The sequence below is a fragment of the Maylandia zebra genome, linkage group LG18, assembly GCF_041146795.1.
Source record: "Maylandia zebra isolate NMK-2024a linkage group LG18, Mzebra_GT3a, whole genome shotgun sequence".
NCBI classification, from domain to species: domain Eukaryota; kingdom Metazoa; phylum Chordata; class Actinopteri; order Cichliformes; family Cichlidae; genus Maylandia; species Maylandia zebra.
Window position 1 is genome coordinate 7109467 of NC_135184.1, and position 16415 is coordinate 7125881.

The following is a 16415-nucleotide window of genomic DNA, read 5'->3' on the forward strand; positions in this document are numbered from 1 at the left end:
CTTATTCTCTTTCATCCATGAGAAATGAAATGAGAGCAGAGAAAGCACCCTGAGAGGTGAATGGATATTCTGCCACCTGCGGCACAGACCATGTCGACTGTTGAAAATATCTATATAGTACCAAACGCCATTTAGATTCTGCCTCAGAGTGTGACCGTTTGATGAGACGCTGAAGCCCGGTGACATTAGATCATCATTTTATGTTGCTACTTTCATTTGAGCTTCTTTAAAGCCAAAACAGTATGAGGTCTGATGGATTCTTTGATGCTCTGTACATATGTTTCTGTGTGGGTTTATTCTCTCTTAAAAGTAGATTTGTTTTAAAGGGAACATACCATGCTTTATTTTCTGCCATGCATATATTAAAATGATGTTGGATGCGTATTTATAACATGGCCAAAGTTTCAGATAATGAGGCCAAAACCTCAGGCTTCATATTTCATTAAATGTGCCGTCTCCAACAGTTTTCCTGGACACCAGTGGCTGTGGATTTCCTTAACATGGTCATTTGAGGCTGGCTGCTAGTACAGCAGCCCAATGTTCCTTCTACTGAAGCTTTCGATTTGCAGGAAGTTGTTATGGTCCTGGATATGCTAGCCTGTGATTTGAGTTTTTTGTGGACTTTCTAGTTTTCTTTGTGTAAATGTGTGATTCTTTGTCACAGTCCAGGTGAGCTGCTGGAAATTTCCACTGGGTTCCAGATTCACCTGTGTCCGCCAAGACCTGCGTTGTCTTGTCACCGCCAGTTTGTCAACTAACCCATGTTAGTAACAGGCTCTGATGCTCTATGCTATTGTCTCAAGTCCACCTTGTTCTCTTGTGCTGCAGTTTTCTGGTCACGCCACGGCTCATCCCTCAGGCTTTGCTCATTTCTCAGACTCCAAGCCATACTCTCTGCTCTTCACACGCCACCTCTTGGAAAGCTTCCAGCTCTACACCTGCCTGCCCTCCTGTCACCTTTTGCTCGGTGGATCTCTCGAACCCAGGTCAGCCATTCCACTCCGCTCAGCTCACCCGGAGCTACACCTTCTCCCATCAAATCTACTCCAACTCCACCTGCAACTGCTACCACACCCGCTTCCAGCCATGACTCAGTCCACCTCGTTAGTCCCTCACCCCTCACCCTGCTAAGTTGTATTCTGTTTATATTCTAAGTTGCCACGTTTCTATGCCAAGTTATTATGCTGTGTTTGTCACCACCAAAATAAAACTGTTAAAACTACTTCTGTTGTCTTCGCACTCTGTTCCACACTTGGGTCCAATTTTAAAATTATTTTCCCCTTTGTGTATTAATTCTGTTCTTTTTCTTGGGTTTTGCATATCTTCCATGTTGTTCTGCCCTTTCTGTAAAGTTTTCATCAGTGGGGTCCCGCTTGTTTGGTTATTTCCTCTCTTACTTTGGTAGCCTTTGTCTAGTGTGCTTAACGGGATTTAGTTTATTTCCCTTGTCCATTTTTGTTTGGTTTTTTTCCTTTTTAAATGTGTTGCACCTCCTGTTTTCTCTTTCTTTATTATCTTGTGTATTATCATGGTCCTACCTCATGCCCATGATAAATATGGATTTTATTTCAAACTGAGTCATTTAAAGCTAATCTGTTACACTCCAATAATAATATGAAGTTGTAAGGTTTCCTTTAAATGTTCCATTAAAGTGCCCATAATCTAGTAATTAATATTTATTTAATTTAGGTACCAGGAATAGCATTTTAATGATATTTGAAGGTAATAAGTACTCCTTAATTTTTAACCTATTATGATTTTGTTTTTTAACTAACATATGGATTTAGGGCATGTGCACATGATAAATGTTTTAATCATCACTGAATTAAGGTTAAGTATTAGATTTGTATATTAACAGCAACATTAATACCATCCTTTATATATCACAGTATTCATATAACTGATGATTAAGTCTGTAAAAAATTGTAGGCTCATTTAATCAGTTTAAGTAAAGAATCTCCTAAAATACCATTATTTGTGCACCAGGAATGTTTCAGCCAAATTGAGGTGGTTTAAGAATTACATTGGATCTCAAACATGCGTGTGTGCATACTCTGTAAAAGATGGATGAATAAACAATGATAATAAATACTTCAAAGTGGCTCTGTCCCCACTGTAGCAGACTGTGCTCTATAATAAAACAGCCTTGTGATTTCATCCGCTTTTATTAAATTTAGTTACAAATCGCATATGAGAACAAACATGTGTTACCTTGGCAACTGTTGATCACACTTCAATCCCTTTATTATTCACATAGAAGAGGTGCCATATGTTGAATGCATTCCATTGCTAACATTCTGGGGTGATTTGAGATTTTTATGTCTGAGACATCCTGTTTTATTTCTTGTAGGTGAAAGTAAGTTGTTTTTTTTTCCCCCACACCTCTTTGGATAGGAAAAACACAAATATTTCAAAGATTAAGATATTGTCCATCAGCAGGCAGCATAAATCGTGGCATGACCGGTTCTCACCCACAACATTAATTTGACAAATTCTTCGCCAAAGGCTCACAACTGCCACCTTATTCCATACTGACTTTTCTCCTGTTTATCCTTAGTTCTGTTTCATCTTTTAAAATGATTTTTCTAAATGTTTTATGCACAGTGACTTCTATTCTTAAACTATTTTATTCAACCACAGGTAAACCTCTGTAACGTCCACCGAGAGTAAACAGATGGATGTAACTTTGAGGTCTGAAAACTGAAGCCAAAAAAGTAAGTGTTTTAAACCTGCATTCTATTTAATGCCCATCAGGGGGTAACTCTTGTGGTTGCAGAATGACTTCCAGTTGTATACCTCTCTATGGGAAAACAGCCCTGGCTTTCTTTTTCGCTCTGCAACCTCACTAAACACTTTCCTGATGACTTTATGACCTAGATTTGGGTTTTACTGAAAAGAAAATTAAGTCAATTTTATGACTTATGATCCAAGAGTCACAAAGGAGGATTATCCTGGGTATTCTCATTGGCTAAAGACTTATCACTAGCCAATGAGCGTGCGGTTTCATAGTCGCACCATTTTTTGCTTGTTTGAAAGAGAAAAAACACTCAGTTCAAGTCTTCATAACAGGACTTCACAAAACAATGGGTGATGTCAAAATAGCTTTGTTCACTTTTTGTACTCTCTGGAGTATTATTAGGGTCAGACTACACCGCTCTTTTGAGATGGTCAGATTAGATGGTTAAGATTGGCCACTAGGCACAACCCTTGCTTATTGTGCACACAGGGCAGCACCGACCAGTCATTTTTTCCAGTAAAGTCACTGAATAAAGTTTGACATGCTTTTGGCTGTCTATCAATATTGTGTACAGAAAACAACAAATTTCAGTCTTAAATACCACAGAGCTATCAGATCACTCTATTTTTAGGTTTGAGTCAGAGCTACACGCTTCCATTGATTGTTAGATCCCATTGTGGGATTTGTTGCTATCAGCCTTTGTTGTACAATGTGTTTGTGCTTTATTAGAAAGGATCAAAAGTCTGTTAATTGATGCTCTTCTTCCTGATCTCAGCATATGGCGAGCTGCTGCACCGCTTAATGCTGATTCCCAGGCGAGCGATGCCTGGTGAATCACATACAGCACACACACCAACACACACTTACGCTAATGAACATGTCGAATGATAGATTGCAGAGTGGAGGGTCTCCAGGGACAAAGAGAGGCTCTTAAAAAGAACAGAAGAAACATGCATGTGCGCCCATGCACATTTGTTTGATCCTCTTTCTGTTCCTGCACAGATATACTTGCATGTATTTACACACACATGCAGAGATTTCATCAAGCTATCTCATCTAGGACAAGTATGCTCAGCTTTGTTCTGCCTGGTATTTGTTCCCAAAGAGAGCCAAGGTAAATTCATAACTAAAGCGCTGTGTGTTCACGCATTAGCATATAAGACGGAAGCAGTGCAGGGGATGAGGAAAAAGGCAGAGAGATACACAGTCTTTCTGGTGTTTAAATTAGGTATTTGATGGTTCAGCAAGGGAAACGGCTGTGCCAAATCAAAGCATCTGAGCAACAAGTGGTGCAGGAGTGGAAGATATTTACCATGCAGCACAACAGGGGATTTTAGTCAGTCTGCCTGTGAAGTTCAGTCTGTTGTGTGATTTCTGCTCCTGACTTTTTTTTTTTTTTTTTTTTTGATCAGAAACATTTGAAGCTGCTTAATGTTTTATTTCTTTGCTGCACAGCCGGATCCTCTGATGGAACTCATGGGATCAGAGTAAGGTCTCCTCTGCTTCTGTAAACAAGCTTTGCTGTTGTTCGCAGAGAAAGGTGCTGCTATTCGAAGTCGTATAGCAATTGTAAGAAAAGCTGTTTGCTTTTTTTTTTTTTTTTTTTTTAAACAACTCACACAAAGGCGGCGACTTATCTAACTGGACAGCATGTGGCACAACAGCAGGTCAGAACATTAGCCACATGACAAATACAATTCCCTCCTGACTGACTTGATGATACTTGGCTGTGTGGAGCTTTGCCTCAGATTCCTGAGCTGATTTCAGTCATTAAATAGACACCGAGCAAGGCAAGACGATTGTTAACCAGTAGTGACCAGTGTCTTTTGGTCAATTAGTCATGGCGGTACTTTTCAGCTGGTCCAAGAGCACATGCAAGTAGTTACGGTGACCAGCTGTGGGTGTTGCATTCTCAACCTATGGGGGGACCGCTGCTTGCAATGAGATTATATAGGTCGCATGCAGCTTGTGTGCAACGTGCCTCTTTAGTGTATAGGCGACTTGACTTAACTGGTTGCAAACTAGTTTTACCCTGGTTATATTCCTGGAGTGGTAGTTAAAGTAGATGTGGGTGGCAGCAACATGTACATGTAAGTTGCTTTGAAGACTGCAACTGACTGCAAATGATTTCAGGCCTGTTCCCAGACTGCAAGCATGGATTTTAAAGCAAGAAGAATGCAAGTGCAGTGTCACACTCTGCCTAAAATAATTTGCAGTTTGGTACACTCAATAAACTGGTGGCTGAGTCTACATGTTCTATGTACTGCTCTGATATAGATTTGATATATCAGTCCTAACAGTTAATTCAAGGCAATTTTCTTTACATATTTCGAGAAAATGACAGCAACAAGAATACTTGTAACCATTACAAACTAAACCCACACGCAGCAGCTCCACTGACCTTTACGGCAAAACACAAAGAGCACCCGAGAGCTTAAAGAATATAATATAGAAATAAACGGGAAATGTTTGAAAATCACACAAACACCAGGTTTATCCGACAGTCAGACCACTTAGCAGGTTTTCTGTCATTCAAAGGCCGCGTTGTTCCAGATCACTGACCCAGACTGTTGTGAATGTGAAAGAACATCATTTGTGTATTTTTTTTAATTTTTGCTCTATCAGGTCAGCTGTCACTATTATGTATTAGCTTTGCTTTTGTTCTAATATTTATTAATTTCTCTTTATGTTTTTGGACTTCCTTTAAAAGAAGGTGGTGTAACCACACAGGGTTTAACCCTTAATTCAAATTTAAAATACTATAAAATGTTTCTGAATGTGTGTCTTAGAAAGATTTCTGATGTTATACAAGTTCAAACATGCTTTTATTTCATCACACCTAAATTATTGGAATTCATTAATCCTTAAACTGAGCAAATCACTTATTAATGTTCCCACATACTGCAGTGAGGCTTCCTGCCAGGTCCACTCTGAGGTTGGATGTAACACCGATTCTTCCCACTGGCTTCCTGTAAAGTTGAGTGTTCAGTTTAAAGTTCGTTTCAGAGATCTTTAAGGTCAGATGTTTCCCTGTATTTGTGAAGCTGTATATAAATATGTTAACTGCTATGTCTCTGAGGTCAACTGATCATGTCTGTGGTACCTCAGTCCAGGTTCAGAATAAAAATCAGACTGTGCACTTATGATCTGTGGACACTGATGATACCTTTAAGAAGAAGCTTAAGAGCTACTCGTGCAGGTTTGCTTTTATTGTGTTTTGTCCATTTATTTTATATTGTAGCGTGGCTGTGACTTACATACAGCAGGTTATCTACTAATTGGAAGGTCGGTGGTTCAGTCTTGAACCCCGAATTGCCCCCAATGGATCCACCAGTGTGTGAGTGTTAGAAAAATGCATTTGTGGGAATGGGTGAATGAGGCTTGTAGGAAGAAAGTGCTTTGAGTGCTCAAATTGAGTAGAAACTACTATATAACTAACAGTCCATTTACCATTTGTGAATCTTGTTCTTGAAAAGTGCTGCATAAATAAACTTTACCTACTTATTTACTGGTCCAAGAAGAGACATCTGGTTCTTTGGCTGCAAAATAGTTCAATATGTGTCCTCCAGCTCTCTTCTCTGTTTGCAAACAATGCTATGAGAATTAGTGAAGAGTGAGAGTGAACCAAAACATCAAAGTGGTGGGCCAGAAAGCAAAGCAATGACTTGAAACAAATCATTAAGTGAATGGGAGTCCATAGATTCAGAAGATTATTCTGCGCAAGTAGGTTCATTGCAATTGAACCCTTTTACATTGAGTTATTTTCTCAATGTAATTTGGTAAATTGATTGTTGTGGTTAAAATTTGAGTCCTTTAAACATTTTGGTCTGATTTCTTTTAATATTTTTGAGCCTGTAGCTTGTGTTTCCAAAATGGGGATATGGGGTAAATATCGCCTAGCTGCCACTCCATGTCAGTTAAAACACTCTTATATCTACGTAGTTCTGCACTTGACACATGTTGTTGAGTGGTTTGCAGTCAATAGATAGGGATGTATTGACTCATATCCAGCAGGTTGAAATGCGTGTACATTAACCTCTGTGGGTTGTTTCAGAGTTCTTTCCCATGATGCCCCGCTGGGCAATCAATAGGACCGCAGACACATGACATTTGATGTCTCTGACAATGTGTGTGTGAAAATACAATTGCAATCAGTTCTATGCCCTTATTCTTTTTTAAAGGGCTGCTTCATGCTTGGAGCTTTAGTATCCAACAACTTGGCACAGCCCAGCATGCATGCGTTATATCTTAAAAAGCTGTGAGTGAAATGAGCAGCTGTTGTTTTTAAGGTTTCAAGACTTAATTTACACAGCAATGGAAAATCTACTTCACCCGCCTTTCTCTACATGATGTAATACTTTGTAAAAATTATAATGTCACCTTATGATATAAAAGATCGGGCATGATCAGAAAGCTAATCATGAACTTGATATTCAGTCTGAAGCAGGAAATGTTTCTTTATTACAAATATTCTTGAACACAATACATAACTCTCTGGAACTATTTGACATAAATCTTTTCCCCTTCATACACCCAATGAAATGAACTAAACTTGGTGACATGGAGTTAATGGATGGCTTCAGGCTGCGTGGATCCTCGTCGTGACTAATCCTAATGACTAATCCGGATGTAAATGATAGACCTGTCACTCGTTTCTTTACAGTGTGTCTCACACGGCCTATTTCTGTACAATAATATTCACATGACTGCTTTTTAGAGATATATGAGTTTATTTTTTCAGTGTTTACAATAGAAACATTTCTAATATTCCAAAGCTGATTCACAGTGAAATTATTTTGTAACTGTTTCACAAAAAGGGGGTGGAGGAGCCACTGCAAGTTGGTAGGCACATGGATGACTCTCAAAGCACCTCCTACTTGATCCCCTGAGGGATGTAGTCAAACGCCTTTTCCACATCCACAAAACACATGTTGACTGGTTAAAATTCATTGTTCTTTCTGAATCCAACAAATGGAAAGGACTTTCCGCCCCAGTACGCTGGCACGGACCTTCCCAGAGAGTTGTGTGATTCCCCCTTATCTGGAGCACACCCTCCCTTTTCACTTCTTGAAGACTGAACCACCACCTCATTCTTCTAATGCAGATGCCCAGTCTCTCCATGCAACATTACAGAGACGTGTAATCCAAGACAGCATATAACATGCTTAACAAACTCGAGCAGTTTGCATCCATCGTAAGGACCCTACCACCAAGGAGTTGTTTAAGAACCTCAGTGATCTTACACCTGGTGATGGGTCAGTTGTCTCCCTTGTCCCTCTGACTCTGCTTCCTATATTGAAGGCATGTCAGGGGAAGTTTGGAGATTCTCAAAATATTCATCCGACCACCACCTGACCAATCACACCCTTCATATCTAACTGTTGTTGCTGATGTAAGTGTTGAAGTCTCCAAGCAGGACAATGGAGTTGCCAGTAGGGCAGCCATTGCACTCGGCGCCTCCAAGAACGCTGGAATTTTCTTTTGGTGCGTAAGCACAAGCGATAGTCAGGACCGAACCTGAATGTGCAGGAGAACAACCCTTCATCTATAAGGCAAAAATCCCAACATAGAGACAGTAACACATGGAGATAGAAAGTCATGTGAGGGAATCCATGGAAAGGACTGCTTACAGGTGGAAATGGTTAGCTTGTCCGAAAGCTTTAGAAAAATGCACTTATCAGGATCTCTAAAGTTAGTTTTTTAACATGATTCCAGTTTGTTTTAAATCTCCACATAAATGTCCATTAACAGGGGTATGTGTCAGACTATTTCTTTGCCAGAACCTGTAAATTTCCACTATTTTCTCATGAACATGAGGTTGAGCCTATGGTAATAAATTGCACTCTTTTGCATTGCATTACTTAACTGTGCACTTAACATAAGCTCATAGTGGCATTCTCTTCTGAAGCTGGGTAACGTGCGTTAGAGCAGTTTTAGGCTTTCAGGGGCAATTTTTGTCCCCTGCTGATTCTGTAGAGCCAGGAATTAAAAAACCTGGCCCTTCATTCCACATTAATGAAGGTTTATGTGACATGCTGAATGCCATAAGCTCAGTCTGGTCTCATTAATGGGGGATTCAAGCAAGTTAGCAGGTCCTTAGTCAAGCCCAGACAAATGAGACAGCTGCTTTTCAGGCACTCTGTATCCTATCAAATGGCTAAGGAAGCATTTCATAAGGAGGGATTTAAAACTGGAGAAGGAGTTTTTATTTCACTCCACTGTCTAAACTTTCTATTATTGAACAAAAATTTCAGATATGCACCATGCAAACCTGTGTTGCATATGCCGATCCAAAAGGGAAATGTTCTTTGTTATATTGCAATAATAGTGGCTTCTGTATGTATTGCATGCCATCAAAGTATATTTCTGATCTATTTTAGATCACTCCGATATTGCAGGTGATTTTGTTCTTCCTTTAATATTACTGCTGGTTTTATAGTGAAAAGCAATTTCATGGCAGGTGGGCAAGGCTCCACTGTGTCTGAAGATGAATGTTGTGTTTCTATGTGGCTTTGGCGAGCAGGCAGACACTCTCAGTAGCAATGTTGCTCATTCTGAGTGTATCAGAGGAATAGAGGCGATTAGTAGCTGTGGAGGCTTGAAGTCCACTCATGGGCCATTTCAGTCGTTCTCAGTAGATTGCATTTCTGTAATTTCAGTTTGTTTCTCTCCACTGAGGAGGTATGCAATAACAAATTCTTCAAGGCTTTGGAGATAACATCATCATACAAACATCCTTTTTAAAGGATGTTTAGAATATGAAGGGAAAGTAAAAGTTGTTTGCAGCTCGTTATGACCACACAGTGCAGAGAACACTTTCCATTGGGCTCTTACATATGCATGAATGTCAAAGGGCTTCAGGAGGAATGACACATTTCAGAATTAAAGTGTGTTTGAGGGACTGCTCAGCCTCTCTCTGTATCATGACTCAGAGTGAGTGAGCACATTTGCTCGGGGACTCAGGGACTCAGAGATGATTCTTATTACAAGAAAGAGCTGAAATATCAATGGTGCATCACCCTGGTGCCCAAATGGAAAGTATTTAAATAATTTTGAAGCTTTTCAGTCAGGCCTGCTATAGCTAAATGAAGATTGTTATTTCCATGCAGATGGCTGTCATCCTTACATGCCTTATATGTGCAAACGTGGAAAGGGAGATCAGGTTGAAAAGTAACTTGCAGATCTGTGCAAAGCAAGCTACAGCAGGTTAAATAGTGCACACTATGTGTCCAACTAGAGGTGTCGAGGGGTATGAGCTGGCTTGCCTGAAATAAAGTAGTCAAATCACTATATTTAATGTAGACTTTTAAAGTAAGGGAATAAATTTCATCTGAGGCCAAAATGTTTTTCTTTCAATCCTTTTTTTTTTTTTTTTTTTTTTTTGGTGGGAGGTGTTAGTCTATGACTACGCAAACTCTGTGTTTGTCTGGTAATGAGTGTTAAGACAAACCGCAAAGTCAATCCTAGTACAACTGTATGTATGAGACCAATTACAGATATTAAAAGAACAATCATCCGACTAACCAAACAAACAACAAAGACACTATTTGAATCATCTTTGGAAAATTAAAGGGAAATAACAGAAATGGCTGGAGCTCCTGTTTCCATTTTATCAATAAAAAGCAGTTCTGAAAACTTGTTTTGATCATTTTCCAGAGTAATGGAAAACATTCATTTCTTTTTAGTGCACTGAGCATCACAAAGTACTTCACTGGCTGATAATTATATTGGAGTGGAAACCAAAAATCACAGACAGCAAAACAATTTGAATGTCTAGATTCTACTAAAGGAAAGATAAATATTTTTCTGTGAGGTAAAGTGGATGGAGGAAATTTAATCCAGACATTTTCTTTTTTTCAGTCACTTTTAGTTTAGTTCCTGGACAAGAAATTTGAGATGATAGCTGAAAAATTAAACACAACAACAGGATAACCTTGTTAATCCACAGGGGCGGTAGACTGACCACCACAACCAACCGCTCCACCCTGTCATCCCACTTTTTTCTATGCACAAACTGCAAGGAGGTGCAGGCACACTCCATTACCTCTGCAATGGCAGTGGAATTGAATTAGCCGAAGGTGGCTTAAGCATGTGGGCTTTCGTGAACCTGTTAGCGAGGTGCGAGTGCATCATCTTTCACAATCAGCCGCCTGTGTGATGTACACGGGAAAATGAGGCTGCTGTGGCTCTGCAGATGGAGTAGCACCTCGCTGGTGAAAATGTATTCGTTTTTCCTCTTGCTTTTTCTGGGGTGAGAGATCCTGCTAGTGCGAGGGTGCTGGAGAGAGATAGGAAAGATAAAATAGAAAAAGGGATATTTCTGATTTGATCTGTGGGTCACAGTTAAATCGGAAGTTTAATTGCAGTAATAATTGCTGTGAGACTTATGCACGATCTGATATCGGCGTGTTGGTGTTGTTCCCAGATCATCATAGTAAATGTTGTTCCAGGATCAACATAGCAAGTGACCAATCAGAATGTTGTGACGTCATACTTTTGTGACTTCGGGAAAAACCGCCGTAAAACAAAAAACTGTACTTAAGCTGCGAGAAACCGCCTCTGTCCGCCGATCAACGGACCCTAACCCTGACCCTAACCCTTTAATAAACGGTAAGCAGAACTGATATTGTCCTTGCAACATTGGAATTTCATAAATGCACGAATGGCTTGGCGCGCAAAAGAATAATGTCACAACAATGTGATTGGTCACTTGGAATGTTGAACCTGGAACAACATTTTCATGATGATCTGGGAACAACACCAACACGACGATATCAGATCATCCGTGACGCACGCACAGTCTTCACTTTTTACGAGCGTAAAACTTATTACAAGAAAGAGCTGAAATGTCAATGGCACATCACCCTGGTAACCAAAGTCAAACAAATACTGCAGCATCACTGAGAGCTAAAAACTGTCTAAAATCTTTATCAAAATTATCTGTGTGGCTGCTTTACCAGGTGTAGCAATTACGTTTAACATCCAGGCATCCATGAAAACAGAATTTATGAAATTTAAGGGAGTTTGAAGTTAGCAGGAAGTGAGCTCGCTAGTTTCCATCTAAAGATGATATATTACATTCTGACTGAGGGATTTCTGAAAAAATTCAAACATATAGCTCTGCTATCACTTCCAACATAAATGAAGACAGAAACCTAAACAGTAATGACATTTGTAGGGTTACTGAAGTTGGGCTAGCTGGTATATAATGAAGTGCTACGTGGTGGCTAGCTCCACAGCTATGGTTAGCATAATATAAACGCATTAGCACAGTGAAGCTGTAGCATGAATGCTAACTTCCACTCGATAAAAGTTAACGTGAGAGTTCCCGATGGTTAGGGACAGATATAATCGCATGGCAGGATGCTGTAAACGGACCAAACTTCAGTCAGGAGAACAACTGAGATAATCCATCCACAACAAGACGTTAGTCATTCATTTATTGCTGCATTGGCTGGGTCTTTACAACAATAGTGTGCATTCAAAAAAGTCCTAAGCCATTACCAGCCACGCGTCAGCACTGGTTCCTTGTGACTTCTATGTCTAAAGAGCAAAGAAGGTCTTGTTTGTTAAAGCCCATCACGACACACAACATTGCCCAACTCCCTTGGCTTCATGCGCAGTGGCTGACAGGCAGCTGGGTTGTAGTTACATCGTAAGGTTTTAAAAACTGAGCTTTAAAATGAATAGTGGTAATGAAAACCGAGAGAGGCCGACAGTGATCACTGACTGTTTTTAGGGGCTTGTTCAGATTAAATAGAACAAAATACAAAGCATTAAAACATGTTAAAAACACAACAGCCTTAATAAATGCAGAGTAGTTTGGACCGGAAGCAGGGTTCATCATGTCATCACTTAAAGACCGGATAGCTAAACAATGATGAAACAATGGAGGTGCAGGTAGGAAGACATGGCATTGATCAAGTTAAACACATAATACACTATCAGCTGAATTTAGTGAAACATTGAGATAGTTTCATATACACCCACTAAAGTCATCAGTAAGATCACTCAGTGATGAATATTCCTAAACTTTCTCTAAAGAAGGACTGAGCTCTCCTACTCAGAGGCGCTGCTTACTGCCAGGCAAGGCAGACAACTGACTTCCTTCCAATCCAATCTGATTTGAAGCTGCTAAAATCATTTGTGTTGTCATGTTTTGTTTTGTTTTTTAGCTTTTTTTCTCAGTAGTTGTGATATCTGATATGGGTTTATTGTCTGCTTTACATTTACCTTGCGGCTGTTTTTGTAAACTCGCTCGTGCCTTGCTAACAGAGCAGAACCATGTATAATTTTTTTTATTGGTTTACATATTAGTCAGCTGTAAAATTAGATTTGTTACAATGGTTTATCAGTCTGAATGATCACTGACAGGCTACTGAGTTGTTAAATTGTGATTTTTAATTAAGATTATTTAAATGTGAGAAGTCATTGAGGGCAAAATCTTGTTACTGTACTGGTGAGTAATATTTTCAGTTGATACCAGCCATAAAAAATAGGAAAAAGAATCCAGGGAAAGAAAAAAATATACATACAATTAAGAATACATGATGGAAATTAAGACGGATCAAAAAAAATGTTTTTGAACCTAGCCTAACGTTCACTACTCAAAGAAAGATACCTATGTGGTATATATTTACACCTATTTGCTGTAGTGATCTGGTCATAGTCATGGATTTTATGGCTGTGGGTAGTTTTGTACTGAAACTGCAGTAATAATAGCCCATTTCATGGGGAGATGGCTCTGCATTCATGGCTGTCTAATCAATACTGTCTGTTAGGCGTCTGTGTTTGATGTGGGTTTGCGATTCTGTGATAACTGGTAGAATTAACTGGTGGCCTTGGACAGAAAATGTATTATTTTGTGTTTACAGGTTTTATACATTCAGAGTGGCTCTTCTTGATCCTGTATTTCTGATCAATAATACCAATCAAGTCCTGCACTTACACAGGAGTAAAGCCCTTTTTACACTGAAGCATCTTTTAGGGATATTTTTACATTATTTTGACCCACTGCAAAGAGCACAGCATCCATGCATCTTAATATTATGATTCAAATAATCAGTGAGGGGAACGTACTGTATGGGTGCTAAACTTGTGCTGTCATTTGATAGTTTCTGGACAGGTCACTTTTGTATAGCCTTATTTATGCTTATCATTCAAACAGCGTTTCATCCTGGAAACACTTAGCAGGTTCCTTTATCTTGTCATGAGAACAATTTGCTGACTAGAAAAGGTATCCAGTTTCTTTGGGACTGCAGAAATTCATTTGTGAAGTACCTTTGGTTTAATTCTTGTAAATTGCATGTTGTTCATAGTTTGCAGAAGAATGGATGTCTTGGACCTTTGTTTAAAGTGCCTGCAGCTTGTTCTATCGATGTACACACACACACAGTGACAGCTTCATGGGTCTTAGAAAAATGTATGAACTTAGACTTTTGATTTGTGTTGTCATCTTCTAGAGTAAACAAGAAGGATGTGCTTTGGATCCACCGAAGAATCCATCCATCCTTTTTCTGCTCCTTATCTGGGTTCGGATCATGGGGGCAGCCGTCCGAGCAGAGAAGCCCAGACTTCCCTCAGCCAAACCACCTCTTCCAGCTCATCCGGGGACACTGAAGCGTTCCCAAGCCAGTTGAAAGATGTAACCTCTGCAGCGAATCCTGTGAATTAATTTTTTCACTCTCTTGCTTGCACCGTACAGTTGGTGCAGCAATGCATTTGTGTAGGATTTAGTTTCTCACAGACTTGAGGCCCCTATTATGTGGAACTCCACACCAGCATCGGCTTGGCATGATGCATAATGCTGATGTACTTTTTTCCCGTGTCAGCTCCCATTGCTCCCCTTTTCTCTGCTCCTGGCACCTCCATTTCATCACTTCTTTCTGCGGCCTGTGTGTAGTAGGACAATTGATGAGGGGAAAGATGCTGCTGGTTGAGAAATATCACAAACTATGAGATCCACAATCTCCACAACATGCCTAAAAATGACCACAACTACTGTTGTAAACATCAGCACAGCTCGTACTTTAGTGTGAGACTTGGTATGTAATGTCTTCGTTAGTAAGAAGACTGTAAAACTGACGATGATTCAGACCTCTGGCTGAGAGGAAATAAACAGCTCAGACAACCACTCTTATGATGTGATAGACTATTAAGAAACTACAGTACAGTACCTGCTGGTGTTAAAGATACAGTGAAAATTACAAAAATCATATTAACATAGTTTTGTATTGCTATTAATTGTACATTTTTTATATTTTATTTCTCGCTTTTACTTATTTTGTTATACAGCATTTTGTAACTTAATGTGAAAAATGCTCTATAAATAAATTTTTCTTTTTTGTACATCAGCAATTATAAAATTAATTATTTGGAATTGATTATTAATTATAGAATTAATTCACATGTGAGAAGTGTGTTGTGTGAGTTTCCTTTGTTGGTAGATTTGGGATTTAAATAGTTCTTTGGGTTTCATTCCAATCCAATCCAATCTTATTTATAAAGCACTTTAAAATACCCAGCACAGGAACAAAGTGCTGTACAGAAAATAAGTTAAAACAATAGAATAACAGAAAACAGCAAAATAAATGAATAAAACACATAAAACATTTCATTGACCAATAGAGGAATTGGTGTTAGGTGAATGAACAGTGGGGGGAAAAATGTCTTATCACCTGCAGCCCAGTTTGCGTTCTAGTTGTTTCTCTGTTTCCTGTCTGTGATTCACGTGCTTCTTTGAAAGCACTTTGAGGAAGGAAACATAGAATGATTGTCCCAGTGAGACTTTGTGGTTGTTTTGGTCTTTTCACCTTCATTTTTATACGGACTATTGTGTGTGACGTAGTTGACACAGCCTTGAAAAGCTATTCATCAACATACAACACTTGATGTTTTGTTTTTTTTTTGCTAAAATTAGCGCAGCTTTTCAAGGCACCCTTTTGAGTGGGAAGTCTTCATGTTCCTCTGTGACAATGTTATCTCGTGGTGCAGTAAACAGCTTTGCGACTGCTCTATCTCGCTATTCCCATACACCAAACTTGGGTCATATAGTTGATTGAGATAAGCCTCGAGATTTAAGGAGTGGCACAGTCAGATTTTGGGATCATGAATTGTTTGTGTGTCTTTGATAATGTATCCTGATATTGAGCTAAATAGAAAATATTTTTCACTTGATGCGACTGAGGTTTCTGATATGATGCAGTATTAGAACCACGAGGTGAGAGAGAACATATTTATTACAATTTTGCAGTATTAAGAGTGAGATGTTATGACAATAAACAACATTTTATCGTTTAAGTACAAATAATCAGCAATGATTTACTTTATTAGAATCATTTAAATAAAATATTTGCGCTACTTTCTCACAAAATTATGACAAGGCCACCAAAACAACAGCAAACACATATACAAGCACACATACACCCATTACCCCTAGTAAAGAAAGCATAGGACCTTTATTGAGCTTCATTTTTCAACTTTCAGCAAACTCATTGAGGTCCTCCTTTAGCCTGCGGTGGGTCCTCATTGACCTGTTAGGGGCCTGCATGTAAATAAAGCATTAAATAGTTTGACAATGTGGAAAACTCCACGCATCACTGCACCATCAAACCAACAGGAGCTGCTCTGGAGAGCAATCAGTGCTGACTAAACACGTCATATTGATGGATCTATCAGC

The 16415-nt window shown here is 39.2% G+C and overlaps 1 long non-coding RNA gene across 2 annotated transcripts in view; it reads left to right on the forward strand.

Annotated features, from left to right (window-relative positions):
• The window catches only part of LOC101465699 (uncharacterized), a 29120-nt gene extending 14038 nt beyond the window's left edge, over positions 1 to 15082 (forward strand). The window contains exons 3-5 of one of the 2 annotated variants that reach the window (XR_191563.4): positions 829 to 986; positions 2641 to 2714; positions 14200 to 15082. This is a non-coding gene — a long non-coding RNA (uncharacterized LOC101465699). Of the gene's footprint in view, positions 1 to 828; positions 1217 to 2640; positions 2715 to 14199 lie in introns of those variants that run through there. The other variant, XR_001167871.2, reaches the window with a different exon arrangement.
• Positions 15083 to 16415: the final 1333 nt, after the last annotated feature.